Source organism: Triturus cristatus, chromosome 1_1, assembly GCF_964204655.1.
Source record: "Triturus cristatus chromosome 1_1, aTriCri1.1, whole genome shotgun sequence".
Classification (NCBI taxonomy): Eukaryota; Metazoa; Chordata; class Amphibia; order Caudata; family Salamandridae; genus Triturus; species Triturus cristatus.
Window position 1 is genome coordinate 1029313494 of NC_140579.1, and position 23590 is coordinate 1029337083.

The 23590-nt window shown below is 45.7% G+C and overlaps 1 protein-coding gene across 1 annotated transcript in view; it reads right to left on the reverse strand.

Annotated features, from left to right (window-relative positions):
• PRR29 (proline rich 29) overlaps positions 1–15462 on the reverse strand; it is an 845024-nt gene extending 829562 nt beyond the window's left edge. Inside the window, exon 1 of the mRNA XM_085599757.1 lies at positions 15355–15462. The gene's annotated coding sequence lies outside the window, so the exon portion shown is untranslated. The remainder of the gene's footprint in view (positions 1–15354) is intronic.
• Between the last annotated feature and the right edge of the window lie 8128 nt (positions 15463–23590).

Sequence of the window (23590 nt, forward strand, 5' to 3'; positions counted from 1 at the left end):
GCTGATTCTGTTTTTATAAAAGAAAACAAACAGGTTCGTGTGTTCTTCGTTTTTGATTATTATTGCTGATTCTGTGTGTCAGACTTGACACGGTGATTTCAGATGGGGGTGTATAGGGCAGGTAAATCAATTATTGATTAAAAGCCTGACAAATTAAGCAGGCCAGAATGTTCGCGTCTGAGCTGTAGGTACTGTAATTGCGCATCGCTGCTCATTTATATATGTTAGTGCAACTGTCTATGCTTTCTGTGCTTGGTATACTGATGGCTTGGCATATGTATTTTATATATGTTTTGTTTTTGTGTTGTATTGACCAGTCTGTTTAGCGTTTAATACCAAGTTCTCCTGTGCAAGTGCAGAGATAGTCGTGACGACGGCGATCTTTGCACAGCGCTTGGCTGGAACTTGTTCACAATTACTAAATTTCACAGACGTGATATTACCTTTATCATGCTGTCAAAATAGCAGACAACACGTTATCAGTGTATGTCTAATTGGTGTTGGAGATGAATGAAATAAAAGAAAAAGTTATGCAAGACTAAAATATTTTTCACATGACTGCCTTTCTCTTATAGACAGGCAGCCTCGGTCATATGTTTCCAGATTGGACATTAAGGAACAATTATGATCTGTACACTCGCATCTTAACTCTTGAAAGGCCTGTTTTAAATAAGGACTGCCACCACAGAGTGACAAATGAGGCTCGGTATTTAGGGTAATGAGAAAATATCTGACAGGATTTCCTTTTTAAAGTTTGCTTTAGTAAGCTCATTCTTGTAAGTGGTGGCCCCAAAAGTTGACTTGTTTTTAAATTAGGCTATTTATTGTATAGGTGGAAATTATTGCAAAATGACTGATTTCTTTAGCAGATAAATTATTAATTATCAACATTAACAACTGTTCTTAAACTTGGTTTCCCGAATATTTAGGTAATTTAGTATTCCTATTAGGGCCTACTAGCATTAATATTGACTTCAGGTTGGTGTAGGTTCATGTAATAGGGACATTTGCATATGAGATGTCATTTGGCTAGCTTATGAGCTAACACAATGAGGTTTGTACATTAATTTGAAGGATTTCTCGCCGTTTCAAATACGCTGTGTATCTCCTATAATTTTGCTTACGCCCAGTAGCTACACACAGGGATTAATAGTGTTGACAAGACACAGGGTTTGATAGTGTTTGACAGCAGTGAAATCTGTTTCAGATTTCCTCCTGTCAAAAAGGGGGGGAAGGAGGAGAATATTGGCTTTCTGCTGGCCCCTGAGGAGGTTCGCTTCCCGCTAGCCCCTTAAGAAATTAAGCCCCTTAGAAATTAGCCCCCTTAGAAATTAAGCCAAGGAAATAGGTATGGTGTTTTCCCCTTTTTCTCATGTTTTATTGTGATCTTTCAGGGGAATTCGTCCAAGCCCCTAATACAGCTTCTACTAAAGTCCTCCCTTGGACACAAGAACACACTGTGGCATTTGAAGAATTAAAGAGAGCTTTATGTCAAGCACCAGTTTTAGCAAACCCTGATTACAACAAATCGTTTATGTTTTTGTGACAGAGCGGGATGGAACAGCACTATCTGTCCTGACACAAGATCATGCAGGAAAACACGAGCCCTGTGCTTATTTTTCTAGTACATTAGACCCAGTAGCACAGGCTTTGCCTGCGTGCCTAAAATCAGTTGCAGCAACGGCCTTAGCCATAAGACAAAGTGACTTGATAGTGCTGGGCCACCCTCTGACAGTACAAGTACCACACGCAGTAGAGGTTCTCTTGAACCGGACACAAACACAACACCTGACTGTAGCTAGACTGACAGGCTATGAGCAAACGTTATTTCAACCACACATAGAGATCAGACGATGCAACATACTGAATCCTGCTACCCTTTTGCCCTCCAGTACAGAAAGCGTTTCACCACACGACTGTGTTGAAGTAATACATACCGTGACTAAACCAAGACAAGACTTGACAGACGTTGCACTCCCAGACCCCGACCTAACACTATAAGTTGACGGCTCATGCATGAGGACAGGGGCGGGAGAATTAGTGGCAGCATATGCAGTGACTACTGATACTGTAATAATAGAGACTAAAAGAATAGACATATTGTCAGCACAAGCAGCAGAGCTCATCGCCCTGACACAAGCGTGCATAAGAGCTAAGCACCTAAGAGTAAACATTTACACCGATTCTCTGGCGAGAAAGAGGTTTCTTGACCTCTCATGGGGCCAAGATAGAGCATGGCCCCCATATTCAAGCCCTACTGGAAGCAATACATTTACCAACAGCCATAGCTATCCTAAAATGTAAAGCACATACTAGAGCCACAGATACCATTTCCCAAGGCAATGATCTGGCAGACCGAACTGCTAAACAGACAGCTCAGACCCCACTAGACATGACAAAGTTACAGGTTCAATAAGTGTCCAAAGCCATGACAGTTAGGGATCCTTCCAAGGATGTACAAGACATACAGACACATGCTACTGTAGACGAATTAAAGAAATGATCGGAACAAGGAGGGGTACTGACTGATCAGGGTTGGATGACAAAGGGCAAATCCACATGGTTTCTTTCTGATTCAAGGGTACAAGTGATTATAAATACCGCACATAGTCCTGCACACTTAGGAGAGAAAGCAATGATAGATAGCTTACAGAATATATGGTTCAACAAGCACCTGCGTGCAGCAGCGAAACAAAAGGTCAGAACATGTATGATCTGTTGCCAATTCAATGCAGGTAAAGGCATTCCGATGGAACAAGGTGGATTCCATCCACCTGACCACCCTTTTGAAGTGCTCCAAATGGATTATATCCAAATAAACAGATGTAGAGGTTACAAATATGTCCTGGTACTAATGAAGCAGGTGTCCCTTCTGTTAGGGTATACCTGGAAATTCCATTGTGTGCGACATCCTGAAGCAGCAGGCCTTGTAGAAAGACATAATCAGACATTAAAAATTTGCGCAGACAAAGGTATAGACTGGATGGTAGCCCTGCCGGTTGCCCTCTTTTACATGCGAATGGTAGCTCATTCTAGAACAGGCTTATCTCCCTATGAAGTGGTCTTTGGTAGACCACCAAATATGTGGGGCACTCCAATGCCTAAAAGATAATAACATGCTGACAGATTACCTGGCTTCCTTGATGTCTGCACTACTCTCTTGTTGTTCGCAGGTTGCTGCCGCCTTCCCTGACAACACCCAGGTCAAAGAATACTCCATCGCTCCTGGATGGAAGGCGCCAAAGTCAGTGCTCTGGACCACGGGGACGGCCGTTAAAGTCAAAGTGCACCTTCACCACTCTTTTACAAAGGAAAAAGACTTTGAACTTGAATTTTGGATTTTGAACACCATTTTCTAGAGGAGACTCCCCAGCAGTTTCCACAAAGCTAAACTTAGATCTAAAAAAAGTCAGAACCCGTTTGATCAATTAAGTCCACTAGGTGGTGAAGCGGTTGAACATGTATTCTGGCTTGCATAAGATCTTGGACTATAATATTAAAAACAAAGAGCAAGATGTGCATCACGATAATATGTATCAGCTTAATACTACATGCTATTTTTCCTCCTATTGCCTCACTCTTATACTCCTCCACTAATGATACCATAAAGCACACATTTAGTGATCTGCCATCCTATGAGCTATCATATCGACTTGCCTTACGCAACAATACCTTTATTCAGATGCTGCACCATTCACATCAGACTAGCAATGCTACAGACTGCTGGGTCTGTGGCCGACTCCCCCCCCTATCAGAACTATAAGGGAGTTTTGCCCCTCTTTCTCTATCCGTTCACACACAATGGCTCCTGTGGAGCATGGTTTAGTTTGATTAATTCCCTAGATTCAAATTCCGCAGTTTATCAAGACAACTGGGTATGGGGAAACCTGAACTTAGTTTTGCTTAAAGTCTGCTACCCTAACAAGGAGGGACTTCCCAAAAGAACAGGACCTGATCTAGAACATGAAGTATATGGATTAGGTAATTTTACACTTAACCTCATGATCCTGAACGTTGAATCTGAAGCTACACCAATCTTGCCCGCCATGTCCGTATTCCCAGTAAAAGGGGAATTATGTATAAGAAAGAATGGCTCCATACACATGGGCCATAGTAAATGCACCACTGTAATAAAATTCAGTGATCAAGGCAAGTCTACATTTAGAGCTTCTCGTCGTTCCTACTTTATATGTGGCCAGACCGCATATATACGCCTACCTCTAGATTGGGATGGTACCTGTTACATAGCATTCCTCCTACCACCTGTTTTCCTAGCTCCTCCTGATTATCATAGAAATACTCATTTAGTACACAATAGACAGCAGAGAGATCTCCCAATTGTCGATTACACTGAAACAGCATGGGAAAAATACACAGATTTCAATAAAGGTTTCTTTCCCTATATAGGTACAGTTACCAATAGTAAGCTGATACGTAGATTAACCAGAACCCTTGAAGCAGTAGTGAACGAAACTATTTCCGCCTTAGGCAATTTAACAGAAGAGCAGTCTGCTATGCGGATTGTTGTGCTTCAAAATAGTCTTGTCCTTGACGTTATCCTGGCCGATAGGGGCGGAGCTTGTAGGGTCATCAAATCAAGCTGTTGCATTTTTCATACCAGAAAATTCGCCATCTGTATATAAAGCCATAACTCGCCTTCATAAGATTGTAAGCCAGATACACCAGAATCCAGGCACCTGGACTTGGTCCGGTTGGTTTTGGAGTGTATTATATACCTTTGGATGGAGGGTCCTATCCTTCCTAGGTATTGGCCTTCTTATACTATTCAGTTGCTGCTTATGCCTGCAATGTGGACCAGCGATTTGTGGTCTGTGTGCCACATCGTGTATTCCACATCAAGGTTTTCACTCAAGATCCCGGAAGAAGAAAGAAGAAGAAATGATGCTCCATGAACAAATCGATGGATTAATGAAGATTGATGTCTCTTGATGGGCAAGTAGGGGACAAGGAGGGAATGTGGAAATATGGATTTTCATGATCAGTTATGTCCCCTATCTTGGACCCCAACGGTTTCATGTATAAATCACAAGTACATGTATGTTCCCTCCAGTTCCAGTTATGAAGACGCAAACACATGTGCGTCCACCGTCAACATGTCCTCTGTCAGATCCGCCATGAATAGGCCGGATATTCCCTTCCTAAGTACGAAAGGCCACCGCCTTTATATGGCTCACTTATGCCATTTTACAGTCCAGGAAAGTAGGCCCTGATTCTGTCATCGAACTCTTCTTGCCTTCTGCCTCTGAAAGCTCCAGTCTGAGCCTGCATCTGTGACCATGAACTTTGTCTCATTCTCTGCGCGGCTCACGAAGCCTGACATCAGCCTATTCTCTGCCAAGAACTGTATTTCACCTTCGAATTATCTGCTTCCCCCTCAGCCGATGCATTCCTGCCTAGTAGTTTAAGTAAACATTCTTCCAGTTACCAAGCAAAAGGCCCGACTTCTCTGTCCTCATGCAAGTAATTCATAGTCCTGTTACCATGGAATATTTCTACCCCCTCGCATTTAGTGTAGACACTTAGACGCTTGTACACGCACACACAGGCAGTATAGAATAGATTCTGTCCGAGAGTCCTTCTTTTGTGGATAACATAGTTCTTTAAACATAGGATATTAGATATGATTTGGGATTAGGTTGACATAACCCCAGACTTTTGTCTCCACATGTAGAGCTAAATGTCAAGTCCCTTTCTCCCTCTAGTTGCACGTCAATCACACGTCATGCTGCTGCGCGCGCATCTCTGCCAAGTATTTCTGCTGACATTGCGAAATCATCTCCAGGTATCCACCCACACATGACAAATTACCCATTATCATCAAGTGGACGCCCACATGGACGCCCACCTTCACGCCTACTTACACGCCCACATGCTCTTATCTCATTCTCTCTTGCTCTTTTGCTTACGTACAATTGAGAAATGTATATATACTGTACTCTGTGAATAATGTTTTGAGAATATTGAGAATACTTTTCAGCCCCGTCCAGATCCAATTTTGGTGATGGAAATATTCTCCCTTTGACTCGAGTTATTGGAATAAAGCCCTTTATGAATCTGATACCACAGACTCAGCCTCTTGCTTTATGCATGATCTTATTGATATCTGAAAAATTATGACAGCGTGATATTTTATTTACCACAGATCTGAAAGTAGAATGAATGTTTGATGTTATGGGCCCCACCAGTGAAAGAGTGAATGATTTGTGGTCTGGTCTGTAGCGAGGGGATTTGTGGTGTTCAGCGCTGGAGCAGTTGCACCAAGGATATTGTGCTGGATAACTAAACACTTATAAGGTCCCAAAAGGCGAGACCTATTGGCTATGCCAATGCTTGTTAAATTAATGTCCCGGTGTTCCTCTTAAACTATAATTCTTTTCTTACACACACTCGCGTAAGCTCTGCCCCTACAACAGTGTGCACACACCAAGCCACCAGTCTGTCTTTAGAAGGCTCACATTCCGTGCAACTGCTGAACCTAAAGTAAACAAGTACATGTTTCAGACAGAACTTAATAGACTTCTTGTTTCCCCGACCAGAGGCGTAGTTCATGTGGAGCCTCAGTTTGTTCAGTGGGTGGTTATCGCATATGTTTGTGCTGTGCAACGTGAGTTTTTGAATGTTTTGTATGTGTTTAGTGATAAAATAATGCTGTTTTCATGTTCAGTTATGTTTTATGTATTTATTTCAACTCCCTACACAAATTTTGCAGTTGATTCGCATTAATCTTTACATATGGTTTAAAAACTGTAATGTTATGTTTAATTTGCTTGTCTGCAAGTTACCCCTCGGCAGAAACCCGACTTTGTGCATGGCAGCCTATCAACAGGCAATTGCATAGTTTATGTAGCATTCGTTTTTAAAATTTAACCACAGTTGACATATTACGTAGTCCTAGTGGTTAGCCTTAATTGCTCAGCCCGTGGTTAATAAAAATGTGTAATCACATTCACTGTTTATCTGTTTCAAAGTAAAGTATATATTCCCCTGAATTACAACTTTATTTTTCAATGTTACGCCTTGATGGGCTTGCGTTCTCAGCAAAGTAAACTTGTTTGAAGAATATGTATTTTAGAACTGCCGGCAGTTTTAACAATCGAACGTATAGCAAAGGCTGATTATGTTATAGAGGTTGTTCAAATTAACAGGGACCCCCAGTCCCAAACCTTGGTCAGAATGCACATTTTTTGTGCATATTCTATGAACCTGCAATAAGCTTGTTTTAATTTGAATGGCTTTATCCGCTCGCCATTTTAACTTGCAGAAATTCTGTATGACTATGTTTATGCCTGCAAATTGCAAAAAATAAAGAGCAAATGTTCATTGCAGGCTGCAATCAGTAAAAAATTAACATTTGCTCATCAATTTTTAATACTTCTTTCGGGGACTGCTTTAAGGTGTGGAAGGAATTCTAAAAACGCTAGAAATGGTGTTCAGTAAGACAAAATCCTAAACTTAAATTGTATGATCTTGGCTATAATACATTAACATTGACAAAGCCAATAGCTCTAGCATCGCCGAGACCTTTTGGATTTGCCAATGCTTGTTAGTTACGTCCCCACCATCATGCTTTCTCATCAAATGTAGACCTTGGCTCATGCTTTATCTAAATTAAATCATGGTGTATCTTTTTGATAAGCATTTGATGATTACGTTTTAAGCGTGGCATCAAATACGAGCATATTCATGTGGTGGTAAATGTATCGACATTTGGACAACTCATGAGACTGAGACATAATAGGAGCCCGATAACATATCTCATCTCTCTTTCTCAGGTGGTACTTCATTTCCCTGAAGCAGATATTTTACTCCGTAGTTAAAATTATTTTTTTTAGAACTCTAAAAATCCTATATATATCATATTTGAAATGAGATACGGTTTTTATACTAGAGGACTAACAGCAGATTACTCAGATAACCATCACTAGCCAATCTGGGGCGCTTATTGCAGAGGCCGTCCCTGTAGGGGGCCTGAAGGGCTGGTGTCATGACGACTGCTGGGGACCTGAGAAAGCCGGTTGGGGCCGCTCCAGCATGACAACAAGAAAGGGAGAGAGGGGGAGTGTCCCCCACCCCCATCCCATGGGAAGAGCATGCGCCAAAGGTCAATAGGTGGGCAGGTATTGTTTCAAACCCCTCTATGGGGTGACGCTGCCCCACACCTGAAGGGGACAATGGGAGGCTATAAGCGCACTGCCACCTCAGCACAGGTTACTTTTTGGAAGCTGAGCGTTGGCGCGCAGAGCAACTTTCGAGAAACAACTACACACCGCAACATTGGGCAAAGTTTTCAAGCGCCTTGGACGCCGGTTCAAGCTTATCGTTGCAGCCTGGCTACAGCAAAGCAGATGCCATCAGAAGGAGCACGTATTCACCACAGTGGCCCTGTAACTCTAGCACGTGGTAGAATCTTGCGAACACTGCCGTGTGACCCAGCCCCTACGACAACGAGGCAGCTAGGCAAGTCCAGATCCACCGCAGATCCTTAGTCACGCCCGCTCCCGACACAGAGCAGGATTTTTACCAGGGCAGGCTTGAGCCGCACTAGCACAGGCGGAGCGTGTGTTGACACGGTCCAGCGGTCGTCTGCCTCACAAGGTCTCGGAGAGTCTGCTTCAGCAGTATCGGCCGGCTCCAAAGGCCACTCCAGTGGATTGGAGAGCTGGATATCCTGGTTGTGAGTCTCTGTGGGTCAACATCCCGCTAATCCTGGTCAGGGGAGGTGAACCACACCTCTGGTAGCGGTTGCCTTGAGTCCCCTCCCACCACACGGGGCACCTCAAAGGCACGAGCGGTGTGTCTCGCTTTTAGGTCTTGTGACGTAAGCAGCGCATGCGCTGCTCTTGTCTTACGAGGCTTCTTGTTAGGTCTTGTGACGTAAGCAGCGCATGCGCTGCTCTCGTCTTACGAGGCTTCTTGGAATCGACACGAATCAGTGTTGATTCGTGCGTGTCGTTTGGTGGCACGAATCATGCTGAAGGCAGTGCAATGATTGCATGCAAGGCATGTCAATCGCTGCTTGTTGCCACCCTGTCTCCTTTTGGCCATGCCCACCGGGATTTGATCTTTTACCGATGGCGTGACATTCTCCCCTTTATTACTCCAGACGCACTTTGTTTGCATTTCAGCTAACGCAGCGATCTACAAGGGCTTCTGAGCACAGCAATTCCATGCTGCCAAATAATTCACAGTTTACATCGGAGTTTACATCGGAGCGCGGTGCCCACTTTAGGGAGACCATGCTCCATTTATTTATTTATTTTAAACCAGTGCCCCTGCGCCTGCCTGTGCCCGCTTAGACGGCGGCGTCTTTGCTTAGGATGGAGGGCGACTGTGGCCGGGGAGGGACAGGCGGTGGAGACTTGTCGGTGTCTATTATTGCAGAAACAATGTTTGTGGCAGGTGCTCTCGTTACATCAGCTTCCAATTCGGCCCTCTGTGTTTTATCCTGTGCAATGCTTGTGCATTGAGTTTACATTGGAGCACGGTGCCCACTTTAGGGACACCACTCCCCATTTATTTATTTATTTTAAACCAGTGCTCCTGCGCCTGCCTGTGCCCGCATAGGCGGCTGCGTCTTTGCTTAGGATGGTGGGCTACTGTAGCCGGGGAGGGACAGGCGGTGGAGACTTGCCGGTGTCTATTATTACAGAAACAATGTTTGTGGCGGGTGCTCTCGTTACATCAGCTTCCAATTGAGCCCTCTGTGTTTTATCGTGTGCACGCTGTCCTGGGCAGGCACACCCGCTGCTGCTGAAGCAGGTGCCGCCCAGGAAGGCTCTGGTGGAAAGCTTTGGTCTCCAGGGTAAATTATGTATTGTGATGAAAAGTGCTGTTTGTTAGTGGTGGGTAGAGCCGGCGGTGTGTAGGGTTTAGGCACGCTCAGGTACACACAGTCCATGATGGGAACGGGCCGCAGGTAGGAGAGCTTAGTGTTAGTGCGGGGGCACCATGCAAAGCTTTCCTCTTTGGGAGTAGGTGGGGGAGGGGGAGGAGACGCCTTTCGTGAAAGAATAGGGATGTGAAAAAAAGTAAGAATGGATTTGCTACTCACAGGAAAAAGCATGATCTCAAAACTGTAAAAAACAACTGTAATAAGGCTAATGTTCACGTATGTTTGATTGTGAAGTTAACTGTGTCGACGTGCGCGTGGGGGTGAGATGATGAAATATCATATTTATAACCATAAATGCCAGGTAAAGATACATGCGCACAACACTTCACCATCATTCTATTTAAAGTGTATCCACACACTTGTGTTCGGAATCGCGTGTATCTAGATCGTACTTTTTTTGTGCGTGTGTGTGATTGGGGAACCGTCTTTGCACAGTAGAGTGGGTACTGGATACGCGTGAGTGAATAAGTGTATGTCTGTGTTTGTGTGGTACTATTTGTGTCTCTGTGCGTGATATTCTGTCCAATAGCGCTTGAATTCTTTCTGGGCGCTGAAATTCTGCAGAAGGTCAAACCGACCACGGTCGTCTTCCCTATTGGAGGCACACACTGATTCTGTCACTCACACTCATCCGCCCCGCCTCCACTCAAGAGGTCACTCCTGAGATGACATGAGTACCTCTTGCCCAATCACCATGACCCACAGACCCCACACCTCAGAACCCTGGCAGGAGTATGCTCTTCCCAGAGTATGCAAGGCAACGGATCTCCTATTTTCAGGGTAGTTTATTAGGATTCATCCCCCCACAGAAACACATATTTTTTAATTTGAGTGAATAAGGGACACCATTTACTCACTCTGAAGTCTGTGCCTAATAGAAGTTCTGCATGAGTAAAACATGCACTTTGGAGTACTCCTGGAAATCTACGACCACTTTCTATCTACCGTGACCACAGGGTGATGTATTTACCTTCTACTCCGACTTTTAAACTTGCAAATGAGGCATAATATGCAGAATCAGCATTTAACACACGGGTTTAACCTACCAGGATTCATCACCCGAAAGCAGCGAGGGTCGCTCATTATCACAGAACTCCTAATTCCGACCCCTGTGCACACACTTGTTCACAGGGGTCGGGATTTAGCCTGCGCTTTTAATCTGTCCCCATAAGAGCATCACATTACCACAGCTTGTAGTAAACTGTAGTAACCTGCCACATATTTGCATTAAAAAGATGCAGGAATAGCAGTCGGCGCTGCCCCTTTAGGGGTGCAGCAAACAGCCTATTATTTATGTTTTGGTTTTTAAAACAAATAAATAAAAGGGATTGTTATTTACAATGCCAATAGCTTAAACTTGCGTAAATGCGAGACCTATTGCATTGCAAATGCTTGTGATTTTTGGTGTAGCATCCCACAGAACAGAGCAGTGCCCGAGGTGCCTCCTACCCTACTTTGGTGCAATTTAAAGCAGCAGCACCCAGCAAGAACAAACAAGACACATAGCGGCACCCCCCTTCCTTTCACATCAAACATTGTCACCATTGGGGGCATCATGGGATCGTCACTGGGGAGCAAGTTTTAACAAGCATTGGCATAGCCAATAGGTCTCGCCTTTGGGACCTTATGTGTTTAGCCAGAACATTTGGCTATATTGTAGAGCCTTGTGGCTGCTGTACATCATGTTGAAAAGTTATAATGAAAAGTGTTAAGCATTTTTATTACCTTTATACAAACCAAGACGACATTATATACAACTGAACAACCTGATTAAAAAAAGATTTTAACATAAAAAATGTCTTCTAGTTTTTTTGTGTACTTGCGCTGCTGGCAACTTCTTCCTGCCTATTGGCATGCTTGTTTGTTATAATTTTTTTTGTTATGGGGGATCGGAGGTTGTAAAACAGTAATTTAATTAGAACACGAGTAGCAGACGGACACTAGGGGAGAATTAACAGATGCCAGCTTCCAAAGGCAGACTGACGTGATGCTTAGGTGATGCTTAGGTGGTGCGCTGATGCAAAATGGTGGTGGTGAGTGATGTTTGGTGCTCAGGTGGTGCCACTATATGGTGTGGATTGGAGGTACGTTGTGGATTGTGGAGTAGTGGAGTTAAAATATGTTGTTTGGTGTGTAATTATGTGGTGTGAATTGGAAATGTGTGGAGTTGAATTGTGTGGCCTGGAACTGTGGTGTTGAGTGAAATTATGCTTAGTGAAATTGTTTCATGGTGTGGAGTGCATTTATGTTGATTGGTGGTATGTGGCATAGAGTGCATTTATGGGGAGTGTATTTATGTTGCATTGAGTAGAGTGCAATTATGTGGTATGTAATTATGTGGCACTGAGTGGTATTATGTGGAGTTTATTTATGTTGCATTGAGTAGAGTGTAATTCTGTTGCGTGTAATTATGTGGTAAGGAGTGTTATTTTGTGGAGTGTGTTTATGTTGCATTGAGTAGAGTGTAATTATGTGGCACAGTGGTATTATGTGGACTGTATTTATGTTGTATTGAATAGAGTGTATTTATGTGATGTGTAATTATGTGGTATTGAGTGGTATTATGTTAAGTGTATTTATGTTGCATTGAGCAGCGTGTTAATATGTGGCATGTAATTATGTGGCACTGAGTGGTATTTTATGGAGTGTATTTATGTTGCATTGAGTAGAGTGTAATTATGTGGCGTGTAATTATGTGGTACTGAGTGGTATGTGGGGTGTATTTATGTTGCATTGAGGAGAGTGTAATTATGTGGCGTGTAACTATGTCACACTGAGTGGTATTATGTGGAGTGTATTTATGTTGCATTGAGTAGAGTGTAATTATGTGGTGTGTAATTATGTGGCACAGTGCTATTATGTGGAGTGTTTTTATGTTGCATTGAGTAGAGTGTAATTATGTGGTGTGTAATTATGTGGCACTGAGTGGTATTATGTGGAGTGTATTTAGGTTGCATTGAATAGAGTGTAATTGTGACGTGTGATTATGTGGTACTGAGTGGTATTATGTGGAGTGTATTTATGTTGCATTGAGTAGAGTGTAATTATGTGGTGTGTATTTATGTGGCATGGAGTAGTATTATGTGGAATGTATTTATGTTGCATTTAGTTGAGTGTAATTATGTGGTATATAATTATCTGGCACTGAGTGGTATTATGTTTTGAGTGTATTTATGTTGCATTGAGTAGAGTGCACGCGGGCAGCTACCACTGGCATCACACAAGAAAGTTATCTCTGGTACCATGGGGAGACAGCAACCACTGGCACCACGGGGGGACAGCAACCACAGGCACCACACGGGGACAGAACCACTGGCATAACACAAGAAGGCGAGAACTGGAACTACACAGGGAGAGAACCACTGGCAGCACACGGGGACAGCAGCCATGTGCACCACGCTGAGATATAGCTACCACTGGCACCACATGTCAAGGCGGGAACTGGCACATCACGGGACGGCAATAAACATTACCACACACAGGAACCGGAACCACATGGCAAAAGCTATCGATGACAGGGCACAGGGAAAGCCTCTACAAGTACGTACCACACAGGGAAAGCCAGTCCTGGCCTCACAGTGTGAAAATGAGAAGTGGCAGCACACGGGGAAAGCAAGAAATGGCAGCACACAGGGAAAACTGGCCCTGGCCCCACGGGGTATGTAACTTAAAAACTGGCACTGGCCCCACGGGGTATGTAACTTTTACACCGCGGCGTTTTACATGATGACGATTACAACACAAGTCTTACATGGCCATTAAGTACACCGAGAGTCCTTTTTAAGAGCTTTTAGTTTCAATATTTATGTCATTTAGAAAATGCGGTTTAAGGGTTAAGGAAAGTGATGTTAAGGGGTCAGTCAGTGGTAGGTCGAGGTTTAAGTACACACATTTGTACATTGATAGGTAGATTTATAGATAGTTAGATATGGGTGCGCCTAACAGCTAGTGCAGAAGTGGGAGGAGGACCGTAATTCCCCAATATTTCTTCCAAAACAAAAAAAATTGCTGCACTCGATGAACTTAGTTGTGGCAGTTTTATTCGGACAGAACATTAAACCACCCGCAGAGCAGCGTATTAACCACCTAATTCACAAAGAAATGTAAACATCTGCACTCACGGATATACACCTATGTTTTGGTGTAGATTTTCCGATTTATGCAGTTCTTGAAGATTTAGAGGAGTTCCTGTGGGAAGCTGAAACAGCTGCAGATTCCAAGAAAGATTTCTGAAAAACGCTTGAGAATTCCCAAATGCGCCAATGCAAAGACATTTATTTATACATGCGTTAATGTATAGAGTATAACAGAATGCATCGAAAAATGTCTGGCATTAGTGCAGTTGAACGTTTTTACTGTTTTTTTCTCTACTTGGAAAGTAGTTTTCCTATGCAGAAACCCCTTGCATTACTTCAAAAGAATTTTTCGGGTGCTCTTTTCTCGTTCTCACGCTAGAAAATAATTTACTCCTGCTCTCAACAGGAGTATATCCGCGAATGCCCATAGACAGAGAAAAAGATGAATACTGACAGACTTACAAGTTAGTTAGCGTGGCCAAACTTTCCAAGACACCCCAGCTATGAAAGTGCACTACTCGCCTCTGGTTCCAGATGTACTCACAAGTAATATGACACAAAATTGGGTGAGTGAAGACATTTTTGTTTAAACTCACGTTTTGTGAATATTAAAGGTCAATTTGCACTCGTAAATAGTGGCATTTGAACGTGCTAGTGTTCTTACGAGCTGGTGGTCTCTGTAGTCAGTCTATCCAACACTGTTTAATTAAAGTGCATCCATTGTACCTTACGGTTCGTGCGTGATTACCTCAGGAAACAAAAGGGTTCGGAGTTAATTAAAGTATCTTTGAAGTGCCGTCTACGTTCCAACCATTAAATGCCCAACAATGAGTTTTCTCTGACGTAACTTCAGAAAAATATGACATCAGTGCCTGCAGCTGTCTCAACAAAAACAGCTCCACAAAGTGGGCCAATGTTAGTGCGCGAGGGATTAACTGGGACAAGTACAGTAATCTATTAATTCTTTAAATATTCAACCGAAGCCGCACTTTTCACTGTCATTAATCGACTGTGTTGCAACAACGTAATTGCTATTATATATGTCTAATCATTAAACTTATGTTTCAACAACACCATAGAAGAAATACACGAATCCGTAAAACATTTGAATAGGCTCCAGTGTCAAAGGCAGCGAGCAAGGCCTGAAATGCAAAAATGGCTGTGCTTCTCTGGAAGTGACACGCTTTGGACTGCATTCAGGCAGGGAAACAGGCGCTAGCTGTCAACTCCACTCGAGGCATCAAAGGCATCAAGAGGATCGCTTAGCGGTAATTTTAATCGCGCTGCCTAATAGATTGTTAACAGCCTACAGCTTTTATCCTAATTGGAATTTCGCGCTTTTAACTTTTAAAACTCCACACTCACCCCTCGCTGTCTCTCCTGAGCCGTCTCCCCGGTCCACCACGGGATATCCCGGTTGTGTGGAGGGAGGTACTTCCGGCGGAAGGAGGTCAGCGGCAGCGCTCCAGCTTCTTTCCCACTGCTCACTACAAAACTCATGGGCAACGGAGCGCGCAGCGGACGCGCGCATCGGGCACGCCAACGGCGCACCAAAGGCAAGCCCGTTCGCGCCCGACAGCCGCCTGCCGCCGGAACCCCTGCGCAATTCACCCTAGACCATGACGCCCACACCAAACCTATCTATTCTAGCAATGAGTTGATATTGATTAGCAGAAACTTCCTTCTCCCCCCCCCCCCCTCCACTGCCACAGCAAAGGGTCAACTCTGCCGCCTTCCCTGGAAGGCTTTTTCTCCTGCCCCCATTGTAAATTTCAAAGCACACTCTACACCACAGATCACTGCAACACCCCTCTATTCCCCCTCCCCGCCCTCCTCACACCACCCAGAGAACACTAGGTGGGCTCCTACCCCAAACTAATACTCCCCCTACTCAGTGCCACTGGAAAGGCTTCTTAGGAAATGTCAGATCCCTCCCCAAACACTCTGTAGAACTTTGGGATCTCCTGGACAATGATTCACCGGACATTGGCTTTATCACCGAGACATGGTTGAAACCCTCGAGCACTCCTGCAATCACCATTGCCTTACCAGAAGGATATAAAATCCTCAGGCTCGATGGACAACCCAGGACCGGTGGTGGAATTGCATTCATTCACAATGATCGAGCAAAGGTTGGAACAACACTCCAACAATTCGATCGAAATCCTGATTTTCAAACTCGACCTCTCCCCTCATATAAACTGGAAGGGTGCCCTGGTCTACCGACCCCCGGGCCCCCTAGCAATTTCTCTGTATTGCTACTAGAATTACTTGCCCCCCCATGTGATCTCCTCCAACAAATTTGTGCTAATGGGTGATTTCAACATCCATAGCGAAATAACAACCAACACTGATACCGCATCTTTCCTCAATGACCTTACCACCCTTAATCTCAATAAAATTAACCATGGCCCCACCCACTCAGCGGGCCACACACTGGACATCATCTTCTCCAACTCCCCCCTCCTCACTTGTAATGCCCCCAAGACAATCACCTGGTCTGATCATGCCATCATCAATTTCCAGATACAAGAAATTATCCCGACCCAACGATCTGCCACTCAAAACCGTCCCTGCTACAGACATTGGCATAAGATCAACTCTGACACCTTTACCGCCACTTTCACCGCACCATTAATCTCTCCCCACAATCAACTAGAAGACAACCTAACACTCCTCAATCAATCTGCCTTGGCAGCCATAAATAAAATCGCCCCTTTAAAACAGAGATCTCCCAAACCCACATCTCCCAGAGCAGCATGGTTCTCCCCGGAACTCCATATAGAAAAAACCAGCTGCAAAAATCTTGAAAGGAAATGGCGTCGCACCAATCTCGAAGTTCATAAAGAAAAATACAGAACCGCCTTGTCCATCTACCATAAAAATATTAAGCGCACACGCAAGTCCTACATAGCCCTTCAATTCAGCACAGCTAAAAACACTCCCAAAGCTATGTACCAACTTCTGAAAACCTTCACACACCCCACAGCTTGTGTAACTACAGAAGCCCCCTCCCAAACACTCTGCGATAAAATTAGCGACCATTTCATACAAAAAATCGACACCATCTATAACAAAATTATCTCCTCTAGAACCCCCCCTCTACAGATATCAACCCGGACATCCCCCCGCACTTCCCACCCAACCCCTCCACTCTCCTAAAATTCCCATCACTCACACAAGAAGACACCGAGTCCATAATGGCCACAATCCCCTCCGGCTCTCCCCTAGACATAATTCCGGCCAAGATCATGGCATCCTTAGCAAAACAACTTTCTCACCCAGTCTGCTCCATTCTAAACCAATCTCTGGAGGAAGGTCTACTACCTGTCGATTGGAAAGCGGCCCAAGTCATCCCCATCAGAAAAAACACCAACTTACCCTCAGACAACCTGTGCAACCTTCGCCCCATCTCCCTCCTGCCTTACCTAAGTAAAACAATTGAAAAACATGTGAATAAACATCTCTCCAACCACATCAAAGCTATAGGTTACCTTGACCCGACTCAATCTGGCTTCTGCCCAAATTATAGCACTGAGTCTGCCCTCATAGCTGTCACCGACAACATCAGACTCACCTTAGACCAAAACCAACCCACCCTCCTCGTGCTATTGGACCTCTCAGCAGCGTTCGATACGGTCGATCATCAGATTCTGCTTACAAGAATCAGATAGACAGGAATCGGGGGAACGGCCCTGAAATGGATAAACAGCTTCCTTACTAATCCAGACCATCAATCTTGGGCCTTTCCGGGTCTAAGCCTCAAAATCTGACTACGGGAGTCCCACAGGGTTCGTGCCTAAGCCCGACCATGTTCAACATCTACATCTCCCCCCTGGCTTCCTTATTGCGTCACTTTGGATTCGTCCCATTATCTTACGGAGATGATACTCAACTTACCTTTTCCTTCAATAAAACCTCCCAGACAGCTGAACACACTTTCTCCTCCAGCATGCTGGCGATCTCCCGTTGGATGGAAGACAACTTCCTCCAGCTGAATGCTGGAAAGACGGAAGTCATGCTCTTCGGTGACGCCCCCCTTCTGTGGTCCCCGCAGTGGTGGCCCCCAGAACTGCCCCCCCCCCCACCCCGGCTACATCAGTAAAAAACCTTGGGGTGTTTCTCGAACAGGCCCGTACCTTGAAAAAACATGTGTCACACACTGTAGGCTCATGCTTCCACATCCTAAGTCTCCTGAGGAAAGCACTTCCCTATCTCCCTGATTCCATCAGAAAGACGCTCACTCAGACTCTAGTGATGAGTAAATTAGATTATTGCAATGCTCTTCTAATAGCAGCCAACGAGCCTTCATTGGACCGCCTGCAGAATACAGAACACAGCTGCACGTTTGATCTTAAATGCCCCAAACAGATCTGCTTCTCGCCCCCTCCTCCATCAACTACACTGGCTCCCCATACGGCTTCGCATAAAATTTAAGATCTGCTGCCTCGCCCACAAAGCAATCTGGAGAAAAAGCCCTCCCTATCTAGCGGAGAAACTTCACCTCTACACCCCCATCCGATCCCTCCGATCTAGCTCCCAGTTACTCCTTCAAATCCCTAAGATTAAGAAAGCACGCACAGGAGGGAAATGCTTTTCCTTTCAGGCCCCCTGCATTTGGAACCAGCTTCCGCTGGCCCTAAGACAATGCCCCGATTACTGGAAATTTAGGAAAGCTCTCAAAACCGTCTTGTTCCCAGCCTGAGTACCTCTTCTCCTCCACTGCCGTATCCGAGCGCTGAGATACACCCCCGAGGGTGATTCACCGCGCTTTATAAATAACAAAATCAAATCAAATCAAATCGAAGGCAAACAGCTTTAGAAATAGGTTGTATCTACACTATTCACATTTCACCCCGTTATAGAATTGATTTTGCTTAACATAAACATGGCGAGGAGGGGTGCTGTGGCATCTAATGTAAAATGAGTTGTTTTTCAGAGCAATGAAAGCAGCTGCGCACACGTGTGAAATCTGACAGATTGCACACTGCGCGATGCTGCTTATAACCGCAAGCCGTAGGCCTTTTCACACACACAAGCGTGTGAAAAGTGCAGAGCGATTCCAAGAGGTCATTTAGGCGCAACCTAAAAACGTGGAATAAGGCACGCAGGAGCAGGATCCCATAGGGTTGGGGACAGCTCTTAGAAGAGCGACATGACCCAGTTCCTGTATCAGCGAGAGGCCAGAAGGGCTGGGGACAGCTCTTCACGGACTGACATGACCTGGCCCTATGTCAGCAGCATTCTTCCCTGCCAAACCAAAGGCCGCAACCAGTCTAGCTACCCTAGAGACATGGTAAAGCGAGTTACGAGGGAGAAATCAGGTGAATTAGAGTGGACACTCCAACTGATTCTGGCTGCATCTAGGAAGTGCGGCAGGGATTGGTTACGCCCCCATCTAGGAGAGGACCAGGGCGAAGGGACTAGCAGCCATCAGAGGGGGGGGTGGGGGGGTGGGCAGCAGACACCGGCACAGTGCGAGTGACCAGGAAGCACCAAAGTTACACCACAAGTGCACCAAAGGGCACAAAGAGAAAGATAGGGTGCAAGCAGACTGACCAATCACCTGTAGCTATCCCTGCGATGGCGGGATCCAGCGGTGAGGCCAACGATAAGACGGCAGATGGTGAGCATACTGGTGCAATTGTTCAGGAATGTTTAAAGTCATTTGCTACCTGGTTATTCAGTGGCGCTGGTATGCAGGAACAGAGGAATAACAGGCACACTGGAACCAGAGGGGGTTGTTGGGGCTCCCATGGCACCTAATGGACCTGTGGCTCTCATGATTGTGCCTCATGCAGGGGCAGCTGGGCTGTCCGGCAGGTGAAGGGTCAGCAAGTGGCCAAGCCTCGACGCGAGGCAGCAGCAGTGGGCTGGTGTCCCCCTTGGCAGCTTTGCGCAGTGCAGGCAGGGCAGGCAAGCCAGCAGTAGCGGGAGAAGCTCCTGAGGCATATGTGTAACCGTCACCAGAGCAAACATGCATGATCCCGAGAGTGACAAGGCTGGCAGGCCTAATCCTCCTAGCAGTAAAGGAAAGGATCTGTAGGAAACAATTTATTGACGTTTTTTCGGTGCTTGAAATACAGCTAGCAGTTTTTTGACCTAACAGTGTGCAACAAAAAAGAGAAAGACATGAGGGAGAGGAGAAGGAAGAAGAAGTAGAGAAATTTTGACAACTGTCTCAATGCATTTAGAATAATGGCATGCATTATTGTGGAGAGTTCCCACACTGGTCAGCCGCTCTCTGGCTTCATGAGGCCAACATCCATAGGGCGCAAAGGCAGTTCCCAGGGGACGCCAGGCTGGAATATGATAAAGGTTTTAGGTTAAACATGCAAACGCACTCAGAGATGGAGCAGAATGAGGAAGACGTGTCAGGGTTCATCCACAAAATGTTAGTGGCAAAGGACACCTTTCAGAGAGCCCCCTTTAAGGGGAAACACAAGTCTTTTCACGAGCCTAAAACAGCTGGAAAGCATCAGCCGAGAGGACCTGCCGAAATTTGTTGGAAATACAAATCCAACGGTGTGCATAGGGCGCATCATGCAAATTTCAACACATATGATCAATCTGTAGGGGGGGCATCCAGCGTCAGGGTGCAAGTGCAGCAAAAACCACGGGTACAAAAAAGAGAAGAGAAAAAAGCACTCGCATGGTTACAAAGGCTGGGGGGGAAGCATAATGGGGAAGCTTTCAACTAGCCAGTTCACTCATCAACACCTTCCAGCTCAGGAGGCTAGCCAACAGATATCACAACAAAAATGCACGACTCTATTGGTGAAAGGCTTGGAGGAAGGATTTATAATCCCGTTTGAAGGCCCCCCACTCGGGGTAGAGCAAAAAATCTGAAATCCGCCATAGAACACCAAGAAGTGGTGCAGCAAAAGATAGCAAATGAGAGAGAACTGGGAAGAATTCAGGGCCCGCTCATTCCCCCAATGCCCGAAGGAGTGGTGACTATCCCCCTGGTGGTGGTACCAAAAAAAGAGGTAGACCAGTTCAGGTTCATCCACCACATTTTATTCCCCAAAGGTAAATCAGTAAATGATGGGATCAGCCCTGAGGCATGCTCAGTGGGCTACGCCATGGTGGATGATGCCATCAACTTGGTTAGGGCCACGGGCAAAGGGGCCCTCATGTAAAAAGCGGATATCGAATCCGTAATTCACCTCATTCCGTTTTAACCAGCAAACTTTTATCTGCTGGGCTTCCACTATAAAGGGGCAACATACTTTGACAAAGCAATGCCGATGGGCTGCTCTGTGTCCAGTTCCTAATTTGAGCAATTCAGCATGTTCATAGAATGGGCACTGCACCGTTCTAGGAACGTGCTGAAGTGCTCACCGTTTTGATTGGGCGGGCAGGATCCAGGGAGTGCGGAGACAAACTCGCAGCTTTCCAAAGCCTAGCCAAGAGTTCCTAGGAATAGAACTAGACTCACAATTGGGTACATCCAGGCTGCCAGAGGGCAAGGTAACGCAGATCAGAGAAGAGATAAAGGCGTTGTGTGGCAGGGAGAAAGCGACACTCCGTGAGCTGCAAAGACTGATCGGCAAGCTCACCTTTGCAAAAAGTATCATCCCGGTGGGGCATGTCTTTGCCAGGCGCCTAAGGCAACTAACAGCAGGTCTCAAGCAGGCTAGGTGCAGGAGTAAAAGGGGACCTGCGCATATGGGATTCATTCCTAGCAAACTTTAACTGGCTGCTAACATGGAGAGAAGGAGGGGTAACAGCCAAACAGATAGCCCTTATTCATGGACGCAGCCGGCAGCGTAGGATTTGGGGCAACACTAGGAAAAAAGTGATGTGCTGGGCTATGCCCCAAGAGATGGCATGAGTTAGGTACCACCAACAAGATCACATTCCTTGAGCTCTTCCCCATAGTAGTAGCCCTATCAGTCTGGAAAATTAACCTAAGGGACATGTAGCTGACTCTGGTCAGACAACCAAGGGGTAGTCCGGGTTATCAAAAAAGGCACGGCCCGGTGCCCCGACATATTAAGATTAATGTGTGGCATAGTAAAATTACAGCTGGAGGTCAACCTAGGGCTGAAGGAACGGCATGTCCTACGAGTGGAAAATGTTGTAGCAGATGCGCTCTTACGAGCACAGATGGACAAATTCAGAAGACTGGCACCAGAGGCAGAGCTTAGGATGACCCCTTTCCCAGAGGAACTATGGGGTCTCGCAGAATGGACTTTTCAGCGTTAGTTCAGCAGGCACTCTCCTCCGGTGCAGCAAACCATTGCATGAAATACGCAGACACAGTAATGCAAGTCAGTGGGCTGATGACACTCGGGGACCATGTACACACAATCAGTGTGGTAGAATACTTCATCCAGCGGGTTTATACAGCGAAAAAGTCCAAATCATGGGCCCATGTCCACTTGACATCAGTAGCCCACTTCTCAAAGATATACACAGGGCACGACTCCCACAGCCTCCCACTACATCAGAGCAGCCGTGAAAGGATGACAGATCGTTGAGGGGAAAAAAACAGGCGCACGGCAACCCATAGAGCTCAGAAAGCTGACCCAGCCAATGGTTACACTGGCAGAGGTGGCAAGGGACACATTTGATGTAACTCTGTTCAAAGCAGCCTTTGCAAAGGCTTTCTTTGGGGCATTCAAGGTTCGCAAGCTCGTGGCCTTTGCAAGAAACGGCACAGCAAAGATATACCTGCAAGCAGCAGAACTCAAGCCTCGAATAGTGAGTCAATCAACTGTTGAGAGGATCAAAGACAGACCAGTGGGGCAAAGGGGCTTGGGTGCAAATGGAATGTATGGAGGACTCCAGATACTGTGCGGTTTGCTGCTTTTTCGCCTACACGGCAATAGGTCCCACAGGATAGGTGCCACTATTCAAGCATAAAAATGAGGACCTGTTGAGCAGATTCCAGCTAACAGCAGTCATGTGCCAAGCCCTGGGCAAAGCAGGTCTCCCACCTGCATCGTTTGGATCACACTCCTTTAGAATTGGGGCTGCTACATCTGCGGCACAACATGGGTTGCTAGAGGCTGGAATCAAGGGTGGGTGGTGGTCCAACACATACAAAACAGACACAAGGCCACAGATGATCTAAAAAAAAGAGGGGGCGCTAAAGGGCGGGACAGACGGACTCTGTGATTGTTGCCTTAACAAGGACCCGCCCCAGGCTGGACTGGGTGGTTGGCCACTCATATATCAACCAGATGCGGATGTGGTGGGTGCGCAGCAGTCACAGGCAGTAGGGCAGTCCAGTAGCCACATGTCAGGTGGTGGGGCTCCCAAGGCATGAAATGGAACTAGCTTCTAGCGACCCTAAGGGAATTACAGGAGGTGGACGCATAGACCCCAGATGTCTTGATGAGCAACCTGGGAGGCAACGACCTCGCACAGCTAGGGAGGAGGGACCTTCTCCACACCATCCAAACAGGCGTGTTGGAGGCAGTCAAGCTGTTTTGGCAGCACCACCATCATATGGTCCGAAATAATTCCCAGACTGGTATGGTGAGGCACCCTGTCAAACAGCGTGGTAGATAAAAGGAGAAGACCCCGGCACTCAGCTGATTTATATACAACACACATTCAATTTGAAATTAATCATACGTACTACAAATAC